The following is a 14,509-nucleotide window of genomic DNA, read 5'->3' on the forward strand; positions in this document are numbered from 1 at the left end:
GCTGTCTGATCCAAGCCTGGTTTAAAAATGTGTAAGAAGGAAGAGCCACCATCCACAGTTAGACCGCTGTCTGAGCAGGCACACAGCTCACCTGGCCAGAGCCTTCCCCACTATGGTGAGATGTACTTTATTTCTATTTAAAAGGTAAAGGTAAAGGACCCCTGACAGTTAAGTCCAGTTGCGAACGACTCTGGGGTTGCAGTACTCATCTCGCTTTACTTGCTAAGGGAGCCGACGTTTGTACGCAGACAATTTTTCCAGGTCATGTAGCCAGCATGACTAAGCCGCTTCTGGCGAACAAGAGCAGCGCGCAGAAACGCCGTTTACCTTCCCGCCGGAGCGGTACCTGTTTATCTACTTGCACTTTGACGTGTTTTTGAACTGCTAGGTTGACAGGAGCAGGGACCCAGCAACGGGAGCTCATTCCGTCGCGGGGATTCGAACTGCTGACCTTTTGATCGGCAAGCCCTAGGCTCAGTGGTTTAGACCATAGCGCCACCCATGTACCGTATTTCTATTTAAATGATAGCAATTATGCACCTATGATTTCATGCACACTTCATATGTGGATTTAATGCACATGTGTGCTCTCTTTTTGACCCCCATTTTGGCGACGTGATTCCTCCTTTCCTGCATGATGCATAAGCACCCCCCCCCCCAGATTGGAGGCCTTTCTGCAAATGCACCCACTCTCTGAAATTAGGCAGGAAGGGTATTTGCACTCGTTTGGGAAGGCTCTCCCCAGAGAGTTCTTGTAAGGATTACTGAGGCAATGTTTTCAGGCTTGTTGAACATGCTTAAACCTCTATGTAAATGCTAAGTATTCGCTTGTTGTTGTTGTTGTCTGAAGATTTGGCCTGTTGTCTCCCAATGGGATTGTGCCAGTGGTCATGTGGACAGGGGCAGCCCAGTTCTGTTTCATTGGGTATGCTGTGCAGGGAAGACGGTGGGGCCATCCCATGCAAGGGTTTCCTAATCCATTTACTTGTTTACAAAGTGAGAGTGGGGAGAGAGCACACAAAAGAAAGAAAGGAACACAGGCCGCCAGAGCAGGGCCTGGTGCGTGAAGAAACAAATGACAAGTGTTCCTCTAAACAAAGGATAAAGGCAATTCCCAGCCAATGGGGCCCACAGAGCTGCCTTTGTCTGCAGGGCCTCAGGTGCCCCCGCACCACCGCAGCAGCCGGGTGCCTGCATGCCAAGAAGGAGAGGCAATGAGAGGGGGAGGCGGTGGTCCAGGAGGAGCCTGGCCTGCGAAAGCCCCTGGGGATATTTAGGGAAAGAGCTGCACTCGGGAAGGCAGAAGCAGGGAGGACGAGTGTCTGATCAGGAAGAATGGTTGGTTTGGAATGTATGGGGCTTTAACGCTATTACCTATTAAAGGGAATGGATTAGCTGCGTGTTTCACATATCGTGAGAGACAACTATTTCCACAACATGCTTCTACTTATATTGTTGTTGTTGCTCACCTACATAAAGTGATTCCCCCCCTCAGAGTTGTATAGATATTGAAAAAAAAGGTAAGACTGTGTGCAGGCTCGCAATCTAATAGACACAATGAAAAAGCAATGGGGTGGGAACAGGAAATCAAGCCCTGGAACAGAATTATTTCAGGCAGGAAGCAGGAAAGCTGCTCATGTTCTGGCCAATGGATGGGGCCAGACAGATCTTCCCCTGCTATGATGTTTTTTGTGGGTGGCAGCAGGAGTAGCCTCCCGGTGATCCATGGTCCATTGACTGGTGGCATCGGCCAGAGTGTGTGCCTTATCTTTCTGCTTTGTATGCCCAGGGCAACTGTCAAGAAGCAAACTGTGATTAGTTAAATATATAGTACTGTTGTGAGTTTGTGGGGTGTTAAATTCCTGGGATCAGTAAATGTTAGAATTTAATTAAAGATTGTGTGTTAAAACTGTATCAGACCCTCAAGTGTTAGAATGTACTCAGTTCCCATGTATATATGTGTTGGACACTTTTCATCCTCTGGAATTAATATTTTAATATCAATTTAAAAACTAATTAAGCCAGGCAACTTCCTAAACTGTGTATTTGACACTTCTAAATCTGAAGGACTCAATATGTGTTAAGAAGCTAATAAAGTCAGGCTAATTTCCTTGGAGGTGATAGCAGGCGGGGTAGGGATGAACCATTCAGACAACACACAGGCTCAAAGCACGAAAAAGCAATTGAATGGGGACCCCCTTGCTCTGCAGATAAAAGGCAGGAGTTTAAAATAGAGAGTTAGATGTAATGTATGCAGAAGCTTAGAGACATGAGGTATGCGACAAGGAGAAAGCAGAAGGCAGACAAATGTCTGGGGGCTGTTTGCATCCAGGACTGTGGCTATGGAAGAAGCTAGACGAGTTTTGAGGCTGGGACTCCATTCTGTCAGTTGTGAGGGAATTTCTGACAGGCACATTGGATTGACTTTATCCTCACTCTTCTAGATCAGTCACGTAGGTTTGTCACTGTGCACTGAGGTAACCCCATCCCTTGATGGGGGATTATTATTATTTATTAGAAACACATAGCTCAGCCCAAGGGAATCTTGTTACCAAATCTTCTTGTATCTCTACCCCTCCAGTGCATCTGCCCAATTTGTTCCCTTGCAAGCAACAATGGCAGACTGGTGGCTGTGGCGAATATGAATTAAACCAGGAGGAAAACATTGGGACCTTTTTTGTGCTGACCGATCCAACAGCCCTGCATCCTGTTCTCAGAGAGCCAGTGTGGTTTGAGAGCCAGTGTGGTGTAGTGGTTAAGAGCGGTAGACTCGTAATCTAGTGAATTGGGTTTGTATCTCCGCTCCTCGACATGCAGCTGCTGGGCTAGTCACACTTCTCTGAAGTCTCTCAGCCTCACTCACCTCACAGAGTGTTTGTTGTGGGGGAGAAAGGGAAAAGGAGATTGTTAACTGCTTTGAGACTCCTTAGGGTAGTGATAAAGCGGTGTATCAAATCCAAACTCTTCTTCTTCTCCTCCCACTGGCAATTCCAGATCCCTATAGGAAGCCCAAAATCAGGACCTGAATGAAAAAGCACTCTCCCCACTTGCTAATCCCAGCAAGTGGTATTCAGAGGCATCCTTTCTCTGCCAGTAGAGGTAGAACATAGTCGTCCTGGCTAGTAGTCAGCCGATAACCTTATCCTCCATTAATTTTTTCTAATACTCTTTTAAAGACATCCAAATTGGTGGCTCCCCCTACCTCTTGTGGAAGTGAGTTCCATAGTTCAAGTATGTACTGTATGAAGAAGTACTTCCTTTCGTCTGTCCTGAGCCTTCCAACCTTAAGTTTCACTGGATGTCCATGAGTTCAGGCATCATAAGAGGAGAACAACTTTCCTGGTTCCACTTTCTCTGCACCATGTATAAATTTATACACTTCAGTCATGCCTCCTCTTGCTCACATTTTCTCTAAACTAAAAAGCCCCAAATGTAACCCTTCTTTCAAAGGGGAGTTGCTCTTTGTTCATTTTGGTTCCCTGTTTCCGAACTTTTCCTAGCTTCAAGTCCCCCTCCTTTTTCCCCTCCCCATCTGCTTTTATTTTATTCAGCATCTTGCTTGATGAAGAGTTCTGGAGAACTCACAATTCTGTGATATTTAGTTGGTTCTATTAAGGAATTACAGTACTTGTCACCGTTGAGGGAGTTTTTCTTTTTTGTTGCTGTTAATAGTTTTTTTAAAAAATTTCAAAATAGAAACAAGCACAACAAAACAATACAAACTAAATCATAATAAATCAAGGCTGTGAGTCCTATGTGTACAAGGGAGCAGGAGTGGGGAATGGCCAGGGGTCCAAACCAGCTGACTGTTAGACATTCAAGCAAATAGAACTGTATAAGGAGTCCAAATATTAGAGGATGTTCTATCTTTCTTATGTTTATGGAAAGTCACCTTATTTGTTGCCGCCTGAGTCATGTCCTCTGTCCACTGCACAATTGCAGTATGGGGGGAAGACTTCTCCTTCCAGTATTGAAGCATTAAGACATTTAGCCTTCATAAGTGTTCTTAGAAGCCAGTCAAATTGTCTGAACATTAGCATCTGTAAATCTCAAGGAGGTATCCAAAACCACATTTATGTAGCTGATGACCTCTGACCAAAAGGCTGTGACTCTAGTGCTGGACCAAATCATGTGACAGGGCACTGTGTGGGGGACACAACAAAGTCAGCACTACCATGGCTGTCTTGAATTTTTTATTGTATGGACTGTGATGGGTCAGAACATGTCTAATGGGATTGGATTGACCACGTAGTTTTTGCCATGGGTGTCTGATGGGGCAGTACTTAGGTCTTACTGGATTGGTCAAGCTCTTAACTAGCAAGGAAGCAAGGAATTTCAGTGGGTACATGGGGAATACAGTTTTTGGCGCAACCTCTACTTCCCAGTGACAAAGTTTCCTCCCCTGGTCCAGTACAGAAATGCCTATGGGAGCTCATTACATTTGCAGGCAAGCAGTGGGGATGAGGCTGCCGGTGGTTGCTGCTGCTTGCTTTGACACTGTTTCTATGGCTGCAGCATCTCTAGGGTTGCCATGTTTTTCTGGCAGAGCTCTTGGTGCCTTTACTAGCAGATTATTGTATTTATGATTTTAGTATGTTGTTGTTTTAAAGTTTCAAACTGCCCTGGAATTTGATAATGAAGGGTGGTACATCAAGGCTTTCAGTAACAGCTGTGGGACAGACAGAAGTGTGACAGTCTTTCCCGGCATTGTGCATATGCTATGGCTGTTGAATTTTTGTCTCCCACGCAGCTCTTAAAGGCACAGGAGCCCTGCCACAGAAAAGCATGGCAACTTGAAACATGAAGCTCTTGCAGCCCAATCCTCAGCATGCAAAGTGTGCTCACTGTGTGACTTCTTTCCAAGAGAAGAAATTACTTTGCTTGCAGAAGCCTATTTGGTTGTTGCTCCCCTTGAGTAAATTACTCGATACTATTTCACCCTGCTTGCAGTCCCTTTCAGGAAACATGAACAAAAGTGTCATTACCCCATGGACCGCTGTGATGACTCATTAGCATGATGTTTGTGCACAGCTTAGAAGACAGTGCTGTGTTAATCATTCTTAATAATCATTGCTTTCCCCCAAATAGGGAGAAGAGATGGTATGATGGCGCTGCAATCTTGATGCAGTTGTGTTGTTGCTGTTGTTTAGAAATGCTTTCTCTCCATTCTGGCAGTGAGTTAGAAAGAAAAAGAACAAAATTAGGTGCTTTAGAATCCTGGCTCCTGAATGGCTCCATTCAGTTTTACATGAAAACTGTTTTACATGAAAACTGTGAACTGACTTTTCCTTTACAAACCCTTTACAGTGGTACCTCGGGTTAAGTACTTAATTCGTTCCGGAGGTCCGTATTTAACCTGAATCTGTTCCTAACCTGAAGCACCACTTTAGGTAATGGGGCCTCCTGCTGCTGCCATGCCACCGGAGCACTATTTCTGTTCTCATCTTGAAGCAAAGTTCTTAACCTGAAGCACTATTTCTGGGTTAGCGGAGTCTGTAACCTGAAGCGTATGTAACCCGAGGTACCACTGTATGCGTTTAGTTTCCCTGTGAATGCCGCAGTCCTCAAACACTCTGCACTTCAATCGGGAGAAAGCTGCACTTGCAGAGCTCAGGCGATGCTGGATTTCAGCATCATTGTCAGCCCTTGTGGAAAGGTAACTGCTGAGGTAGGAGAAGTGATCAGCACTTTCCAACGTTACATCATTGAGTTGGATTTGTGGCGTTGCAGAGGTGCAGCACTTTGTTTTTTGGGTGTTGAACAATAGGCCAAGCTTTTTGTAAGCTTCTGCAAAGATATTTAGGATGGTTTGGAGGTCATCCTCTGAGTGCACACGCTACATTGACATCAGCATACTGAAGCTTTATGACAGAAGTTATGGTAACCTTACTCTTTGCTTTCAGACTACTTAGATTAAAGAGCTTTCCATCTGTTCTACTCTGGTGGGGAGTTTCCCTTCTTCGACAGTGTGTAAGATCATGGCAATGAAAATAATAAATAAGAGTTGGAGCGATAACACAACACCTGATCCCACTGTGAATGGTTCACTTTGAGAGCCATCATTATCTGTGATTGTTGCTGTCATATTATCATGGAGGAACCAAAGGATGTTCACAAATTTATCTGAGCAGCTGATTATCAGAAGGACAGTCCACAGGGCATTGCGATTTAGTGTCGAAGGCCTTAGTCAGGTCAATACATGCCAAATACAGGGGTTGGTTTTGCTCTCTGCATTTTTCTTGAAGCTGTGGAGCTGTGAAAATTATGTCTGCTGTCCCCCCAGAAGGTCAAAAACCGTTTTGAAATTCAGGAAGTGTAGCCTCGGATCTAGTTAGGAGATGGTTTGCTGAGATCCTTTCAAGAATTTTGCTGGCCGCAGCTAGTAAATAGATGCCTCAATAGTTTCTGCAATGCGTTCTATCACCTTTTTTTTAAGAGATTGATTTGGCATCCCTAAAGTCTGCTGGGATCTCTCTCTCCCATCTTTTTTCGATGAGCTTGTGAAGTTGTTGTGTAAGTTCAATTCTGCCCACTTTGAAGACTTCATCAGGTATCTCATCAGGTCTGCTGGCTTTGTTGCTTTTCATTTGGTTAATAGCTGTACACAGCTCTCCCACATCTGGAGATACTGCAAGCTCATCTCTAATTTGTTTTTGCGGAATTTGTGAGAGGAACTCAGCAGCTACGGGGGAGTTGAGGTTTAGGAGATGCTGGTAATATTCTTTCCAGCACAGTGCAATAGCTTCTTTATCTTTTAGAAGTGTGGCACTGTCTGTTGAACGTAGGGAACATGTGCCGTGATTTATTGACCCATAGGTGGTCTTTGTGGCTTTAAAGAAACTCTGTGAATCATGGCTAAGTGCTGGATCTCTTGAGCTTTTTTTAAAAAAAATCCACCAGATGTTCTTTAGTTCTCTGATTCTTCTTTGAACCTCAGCCTTAGCGTTGGCATAGGGTTTTTTCCTTAGTGGCGCAGTTTCTATCTCTTTGCCAGATCTGAAAGGCCTTCCTGGTGTTTCATGGTTTGGTATCTAATAGTTTGTACATACACAGGCTGTAATAATGGATGTTTTTAGCTTGGTCCAGTGTTCCTCCATGTTATCAGGGAACTCTGAAAGCAGATGGTCCTTAAGAGTCGTTTGGAAGCAATCCCGCTTAATAGGATCTTGAAGGGCTTGAGTGTTCATTTTGTGCCTTGATTTCCTTCCTTGAAGCCTGTGTTGAGGTATAATCTTGATAACCATTGTGAACTGTATTAATCAGTGATCTGTCCAGCAGTTGTTGGCACTGGTAAGGAGCACATCACGGCAATCTTCAGTTTGGACAATTACATAGTCTAAGACAGGCTTCCTCAGCCTCAGCCCTCCAGATGTTTTTGGCCTAGAACTCCCTATCTAGCAGGATCAGTGATCAGGGATGATGGGAATTGTAGTCTCAAAACATCTGGAGGGCCGAGGTTGAGAAAGCCTGGTCTAAGAGGTGCCAGTGGTTCGACTGAGGGTGCCTCCATGATGTTTTAAATTTATCTTTTTGTCGAAAGAGTGTATTGGTAATAACAAGGTTGTGCACTGCACATATCGAGTCAAAAGTTAGATTCCGTTCTGGTTGCTGTTGCCAATTCCTTCTTTCCTAATAGTCCCAGGCCACAGATTGAATTCTTGTCCAACTCTTGCATTGAAATCACCCAGGAGAATAATTTTGTCCTCCTTAGGTATCTCTGATAGGATGGCATCCAGCTGAGAATAAAATTATTCTTCAATGTCTTCCTTGGCATCCAGTGTTAGTGCATAAGCGCTTAGAATAGTAGCCTGTTGGTTTTTGGTGAGTTTTATTAGAAGGGTTAAAAGCCTCTCATTAATGCAGGTAGGGACTTCTGACAAGAGCGTCACAAGATGGTTTTTGATAGCAAAACCTACTCCATGTATTTGACATTCTTGTTCAGGTAGACCTTTCCAGAAGAATGTGTAGCCTCCTTTTTCTTCCTTCAGTTGTCCCTCTCCTCTTTGAGTTTCTTGAAGCGCTGCAATATTGATGTTAAAACATTGCAACTCTCTTGCAATGATGGCAGTTCTGCATTAGGGATGCTCATTATCTGTGTTATCCAATAAAGTCTGTATATTCCATGTTCCAAAGTTCAATTGTCTTTTACAACCACTGGGTGGTGACCCCACTGGGTGCGGTAATCCAGTCAGGGAAAAAGGGAGGCAGACTATGTTTAGGGCACCTTTTCTAGCCCCTCCCCCTTTTGGGGGTAAGTAGAGTGAATTCTAAATAGGACTGCTCAGTTATGGATACAGCTGCCGAACTACTCAACTGCCTCATTCCTTGAGTCAGAACGACTGAATCTGTATCCACAGCCCATGACTACAGGCTTCCAGATTTCACAGTCATGCCCGCTTTCAGTGCTTTTTTTCTTAAAAAAATGTTTAGGGATACTCTCATTTTGACTCAAGAAAATCACCATTTTATAGTTCAAATCGGGAACAATAAATACAGAAAATGGACAAAAGAACAAAGATTCACAAAATGTTTAGGGGTATGTGTACCCCTGCATCCCCCCCCCGAAAAAAGCACTGCCCCCGTTACCATTTGCCAATCACCGTGGGACTTTTTTGGGTTTGGGTTGGGTTTTTGGAAGACGCCTGTGCATGAATTTGTTTTATGTGTGTAGATCAGGACAAAGCGCTACCTTTCAGAACTCCCCCTCCTGTCAATTCTGCTTTGAAATCCCAGTAATGTCCAGGAAAATCAGGACATATGGCAGCCCTAGCTCATTCCTTAACACTTATATAGTGTTAATATAGTGCCTAGTTGTTGAGTTGCTTCTTACTCCTGTTTCATTAGGAAACCATTGAATAGAACTTGCTTCTACTCTTCAGTTACTCTAACCAGGGCATAAGCATGGTGTTCCGGTGTGGTGTAGTGGTTGAAGTGTTATGACTAGCGCTGGGGAGATCCAGGTTCAAATCTTAACTCAGCCATTAAGCTCACTGAGGCGACCTTGGGCCAGTCACCATCTTTCAGCCTAACCTCTCTCAAAAGGGGATGCAAGAACCATGAAAGCTGACCTGAGCTCATTGGAGGAATGGCAGAGTCTCAGTTCGCACAGAAAGCTTAATGGTTGCGTGAACATTCCTCACCACTGTATCTTCATGCTGAAGAAAATCTGAATCTGTTGAATTTCTGCATGCCAGGCAGCTGTTGAAGGCACAGGAGTCCTGCAGAATGGGCAGAGGTGGCAACCCTCTGACATCCCAGTCACATCCTTCCTAAACCTGCTCTCTACGTCTGTAGGCAATGGTAAAAGGAAGCTGTTTCTGTGCGCAGTTCAGGGCCTGCTGAATTTGGGTCAGTTTCCTTAAAGCTACAATAACCAACACAGTGCCCTTGAGATGATGCAGACTACAGTTCCAATAATTAATGGCCATTAGCTATACTAGCTGGGGCTGATAAGAGTTGTAGTCTTGTAGTCTATTATATCTGAAATACACCACATTGGTTAACCTTCCCTTAAGGATGGATTCTTGGTCTTTGATTTCTCTGTTTTGGCAAATGATTTATTTGATTAGATTTGATCAGGAGCACCAAGATATGCCTGAGCCTTTTTGACATGAAGGATCTTAACTCATAAAGTGTTTCCTGATCCTTGCCTTACATTTACAAGAACTGAACAGAGGACATGTTCAAGGTTGTTACACATGGAGACAGAAAAAGAGTCTAATCTCCTGAGCCGGATCCTGACACGGAATTCCATCGCTTACAGAGCCAGACTCCACCACACCCCCTTATGCCAGGAATAGAGCAAAGGGGATCTGATGCATAGCACCTCTGATATCATCCATCTGAAAGTGGAACCCTGTGCCCTTCATCTCTTAACCCCATTGACACCCCCCTCAACCACTGGGTCTTCTTTGGTCCTCAGAAGTATCACTTGCAGCACTAAGGATTCTGGAACACCCAGATTTGTAACAGGAAGGCGTTGTGCTTTCCCTCTTTTCTGCATCCAAGGCCGCCACCCGATATCCAGCCTAGTTAAATTCTTGGTTTCCCAGCACACCAGGGAGTCCTGGAGGACGTATCTTGCCAACATTCTGATCTGTGTGGATGCTGGCAATTTCCTATACGGCACCTGTCAATCTGCACCCCTCTGGCAATCATTCAGTACAGGAAGAAAATGTACCCAAAATTGTCCTAATAACTTGCTACTTAGGCGCAAGAGTCATCCTATGCATGTAGTTGCAGCTGAGGCAGGCAGCCAGTTTTATGGCAGATCTGGGCATGCTTCCTCTCTGCATAGTGCTGGCCTCCATTCTCCCAGAGCAGGGGTCAGCAAACTTTTTCAGCAGGGGGCTGGTCCACTGTCCCCCAGACCTTGTGGGGGGCGGGCTATATGTTTTTTTGGGGGGAGAATGAATTCCTATGCCCCACAAATAACCCAGAGATGCATTTTAAATAAAAGGACACATTCTACTCATGTAAAAGACATGCTGATTTAGAAGGTGATTGGGCCCCGGGCCTTAGTTTGCCTACCCATGTCCCAGAGTGTTTCCTCTCTACTCTTCCATGACCTGATGCAAATGATTAGAGCTGCTTGGGAAAGGGGTTGTACAAACAGAGGCGGCGTACACCACTGTACATTCAAAGCACACCCACCCCACCCAAAAGAATCCTGGGAACTAGTTTACCTTTCACGGAGCTACAATTCTCAGCACCCTTAACAAACTACAGTTTCCAGGATTCAGGGGGGTATGCTTTAAATGCATGGCAATTGTGGACATTGGGCTTTCCAATAGCAGTGACACCCTTTGTGACCCCAAAATGCAGCACCCCTTGCCTCTTGCCTTCCATTCTAAGTCATTGCTGCAGTGCCTTCTCAGCTCGGCACCCAGTGTGGATGAACCAGCCACGCTCCCCTAAATCTGCCTCTGTTGATCCTAAAATACAGGAAGCTTTGGTTACGATCCTATACAGCTAAATGCAGGGGCTAGGGAGAGGCAGGTGTACATGAAGTCATTCACCACAGCTGATTGGGTAAGCTACTATTTCTTATCATTTATCTGCTAATTTTGTCTGCCTCTAATGAGTGTTAGAGTGGCCTTCCTGTTTGTGATTCCATTTTGCCCTCATAAACAAGTCTCTCTGGTAGGCTGGCATGCCAACTCCTAGGGGTGGAGGGGTATTCGGCCCCCTCAATGTTGAGGGGGCCAAGTGCGACAGGGTTCAATGGCTGGCTCCTCCCAAGCATGAGAGAGGAAGCTGCACTGTGCAGGACTCCCTGCTCGGCCTCCTCCCGACCATGACCCCCCAAAAAAATCTTGGGTGCAAGTTGTTGCCTCTTGTGGTAGGTGAGAGTGAGATGGATGATTAGCCAAAGATGACCCAATGAGCTTCATGGCTGAACAAGGATTGGAACTCAAGTCTCTCCCCATAATGCCTTCTTCAAAGCTGGCTTGCTTTTTCAACTGAGTGAGCGCTGGTACTACAGTGAAATCATGTCCAGCTGTGCATTTTTCTCTGCTTCCTGAGCAATGGTATTTTCTCTCCAACAGTATAAAGTCTCAGGACTTGACCATTTCTCAACACAAAGATGGAATTTGTGTTGTCTTTCCTTCCTGGGGCCAAAAGTATGAAGTGAAATCATCCATTCATTTTCTGTTTTCAAAGGGATTCAGAGTCTTTTCCTACCCAGTCTGAAAAAAGCAGTATAGCCCCTCTTCATTCTGGCCAGACTTCCTTTATTATGGGTGCAAATCTGGCATTGGACAGACAAGCTCCTTTCCCAGGCCACGTGGCAGAAAGTCCCTGGTACAGCTTAGCAATTGCCGCTGGCTTCCCAAATCTACCTGTGTCTGACCCCCTCCGTGTGGCTTACATAAGTAGGCCGTTGCTGAAGCTGAAGTCTTTAGTACCATGGTTTTGCATGCATGGGTTTGCCTTCATTTGGATTATCTCCTGCCTTGAGAAAACACTGGCCCCTAAAATTTCCATTTCCTCACAAGGAGTCTCTTGTGATCTCTGTATTATTGGATGTTCAGACTCTTTTCGTTGTGCAGGAGCCCCAAAGCAAGTGCAGATGAATGTGGACTGGAGACGATCCAACTTTGTGCAAAGGCAGAATGCAGCTTGTAAATCCCTAAGCCTTATTCCCATGGCCAAAATCTCTAGGGTGTTATATTAAGGGTCATTTTTGGACAGTAATCCTTTGAACTCCGAGAACTGCCCATACTGGCCCATCTACTCATATCCCATCTCTAGTCCTCCTGGCCAATAATGGACATTACAGTGGAAGTGCTCAACAGCACGAGGTAACTGTGATACCATCCTGATTATGGTGTGATGAATACTGTAAACTAATCTGGCTGGCAACTTTTGGGAACAAAAGAGGTCTGATTTGCTGAACCTGGGCTTTTCTTGTGTCCCTTTGCCGTGTATACACTCCTGACAACATTAGTGGTTTGGTCTTCCAGTTATAATTCCCATTCAGCAAGGATTTTGAAGAAATGTGGAGATGGAAGGAATCCTCAGGTGCCATCTGGACAACCCCCTGCAATTCAGGAATCTTTCACCCAACATGGGGCTTGAACCCAGGGCTCTGAGATTAAGAATCTCTTGCTCTACCGAATGAGCTATTCACTATTGTTCTGGAATAATTGTTGGGTATACTGGTGTACAGGCCTTGGGAGAGGCTGCTGATCCTGCAAGCCATATCTGAGTCCTAGAATGGCATATTCCTGTTTCTGCAGGATATTTTTTTCAAATGAAGCATACCACTGGTTGCCAGGTTTGGGGGACGAAACCTAGAGGAAGGCTTCCTCCCTCATGCCCTGCCTGAGAGTGTCTAAAATGCACCCGGCTGGTTGATATTGGTGACAGAGGCCACAGTCCAAAGTGTTACTCTGATGAGCTCACCATGCCTATGACAGGACTGCTGACAACTGGGGAGGAAGCAATAGGACCTTGTGCAGTACTTCAGGGTTTCCCCCCACCCATCTGGCTCAGCCAATCACAGAGTTTTTTTGGATTTTGGCTAGCCTTCTGAAATAGACTTAGACCTTGATCCAGTGAAGCAGTTATTATGAGGTCTACTTGTGTAAGAAGACAAGTTTGACCTTCAGCTATGCATTTCTTGGATGTTTTTTTCTTCTGGCAAAGGTGGAGTACAGCAATTTTAGATGCTCTACATAAATTTTTTTTTTGGGGGGTGGCATAATCCAGTGAAGGGATTTAGTTATGATTAAGCCCTGTATACCACAGTATTTTACAAAATCCAAGTAAGGGAATAATGCTGGAAAGCTAATAAGATACTTAGGAGGTAGAAACTATCCATCCGTTTGGCTCTAACCATTGCAACTGTAGACTAAAAATCATTTTCAAATATTGGAACACAGGAAGGTCCCTTATCCTGAGTCAGATCATTGGTCCACCTGGTTCAGCACGGTCTACCATGACTGGCAGTGGCTTTCCAGGGTTCCAGGTGGAAGTCTCCCCCAGCCGTACCTGGAGGCATGGAATTTGGGGCCTTCTTCATGCAAGACAGCTGCTCTACCACTGAGTTATGGCTCTCCCCCAATGGTTTTCATGGGCTTTTGTTGTTTCAGAAGATAAAAATACTTCAGAACAATTTGCAAAAGTATATTTGGTAGGTATCCAATGATAAACTAAAGTGTGGATCTGACGTCATATAATCATTTAGATCAGTGGTGCCCAATTAGACCAGCTGTTTTTCAAAAGCCAAGCCATGGACCCCCTACTTTTGAAAAATTTTATGCCTCTAGGGTAGCTTTTGTGAAGTGAATGGTGCCGCAGACCCCCTGGGTGGGTTATGCGGACCCCCAGTTGGGAACCACTGACCTTAGATAAACAGGAACATAGCAATGCCCTCGTTAACCTGTACTTATTATGGGCATCTACTTATACTAAACAAAAGCAGCTCCAAATTCTCATATATGGCCATGTATATGCTCATAGCTATTGCTTATACTCTCTACCACTTGCTTTGTGCAGTTATATTTGATGCCAAACATTTTAAAAAGAGGATTCAGGCTGTTCCTGAAGAATTATGGGAATTGCAGACTTATCTGGATGCTGAGAGCTGTTCGAATATCCCAAACACGTTTAGAGAATTGCATTTCATTGAGTTATTTATGAACGTAGCGGATGTTGTAACAGTTAAAACTGTTTAGGTTATAGCACAGAAATGTTGCCATTCTTTCTGCAGAAATCTAACCCATTTTATGCCTGCATTTGAGAGATTACAATATTAAATAGTATGGAGACTGAAAGGGAGCCATCCTTTCAAATTTGCATTTTTCTGAATTTTGCAATGCAGTTCCACAACCAAGTAATGTCTACAAAATAAAGTGCCCATATACAGGCATATATTAGTGAAAATAGACCGACAAAACACATTGCATTAGGGGAAATGACTTTGCGAAAATGTGTATTGTTCAACAGTACTGTGCAACAGTGCATGCACAAATGTGTATATTAGGGCACATTTGCAACAAAA

This window comes from Podarcis raffonei, chromosome 1 (assembly GCF_027172205.1).
Source record: "Podarcis raffonei isolate rPodRaf1 chromosome 1, rPodRaf1.pri, whole genome shotgun sequence".
NCBI lineage: Eukaryota > Metazoa > Chordata > Lepidosauria > Squamata > Lacertidae > Podarcis > Podarcis raffonei.